The sequence below is a fragment of the Limulus polyphemus genome, unplaced genomic scaffold (assembly GCF_000517525.1).
Source record: "Limulus polyphemus unplaced genomic scaffold, Limulus_polyphemus-2.1.2 Scaffold2587, whole genome shotgun sequence".
Taxonomy (NCBI): Eukaryota; Metazoa; Arthropoda; class Merostomata; order Xiphosura; family Limulidae; genus Limulus; species Limulus polyphemus.
The window spans coordinates 153,196-154,699 of NW_013668197.1; positions in this window are offsets into that span (position 1 = coordinate 153,196).

The following is a 1,504-nucleotide window of genomic DNA, read 5'->3' on the forward strand; positions in this document are numbered from 1 at the left end:
ATAATACACGCTATAAATCACAGCGATTCACAATCTCGATAATTTCGCTCTCTACGAGTGCAAAACACACAGAATCGTAAATTACCCGAAACTCCGTGACTACTTGTTGCTTAATCATTCAACTTATTTTGCATATAAGGGGTAAATAAACGAATTTCTTGACCAGTCGTAAAATGTGTACGTCTACCACACACAGCAATGTTCATTCTGCATTATGTAATAATCACAAGTCACTGTGAATGTTGTCAACCGTTGTAGATGGGCAACCCCACTTTCCCACATTGATACATTTAATGTCAGCACACACGTAGAAGATACTAGCATATTAATATTCTCCATCGTTCCAATCTAAATCATGGAAAAAATACGTAGTCCCGTTTCTTTGTCGATAGTCTTCATGATTTAATTCCTGTTTGGGAAACGGGGGTTGAAATAAATATACATTGTGTCATATTGATGAGCAGGACTTCATGGCCAGTTCTTTAATAACATATCCTTCTGAGAGGTCAGAACCCCTCGATTTCTACAACAATACTTCTGTCCATTGGAATTCTGTAATCTTATATACACATTTAGTGACTACATAATAAACACTATATCAACAGTTAATAGCACCTTCCATCTGTCACATTGATTCTGTTTAATTCGCACATCAATACGTCAAGCACTCGCTTCTTCAGCGATCTCGATCTTGTCATGTGGTTCGCAGAAAACGTTTATAACTGCAAGGCTGAAGAACATAAGCTCTGTCCTGGTGACATGGTCTTAGTATTGTTACCCGATATGGGACATCCACTTAAAAAAAAGAAAAGAAAAAAACATAAGACTGTTAAACTGGAATTTATCATTTACAAGAGTATGATTTGAAGATAATCTATGTCAAAGGGGTTCATAACGTTTGTGCTGATGCACTTTCACATGCTATGCAATTTTATGGTCATAAGGTTATTTGTATTGATTGTGTTATGTACTGTCATGGTTGTTGAAGTTTTGTAATCCATTGAATAATGTATTATAATTAATATATTGTTACGCCTCTGTGTTCGTTAGTTAATTTTCCGTAAAAAATATTTCCAAAGAAACTTTAGCGATACAAGTCCTTTCTTAAATAAAACTGGTTTATTCTTTCTGAATACAACTTTGCAATGCACTTAATTTCCACTGTCACGCTATAACAAACGCTATAATTCACAACGAACGACTCACGTGCGCGACTCAAATGTCAGTCTATCTCTGTCTGCAGTTCAATTACATTCCTCTGTTGCCGTCACTTCTTGGCGGTCTTATATACATGAATACCGCATATCTAGTAAACACTCGAGGCTTCACGAAGGTGCATGATGTTTCTAGAAGTTCATGACGTGTTACCAGGGTCACGTAACTTCCGCTGTCGTAACAACATTGTTGTCAATGTATATGTATATATATAATATTTTAGTTTAAAATTGTCTAACACCAATTTTTAATTCTTTAAGGAGGAGTTTGTGACGGTATTTATGATTCT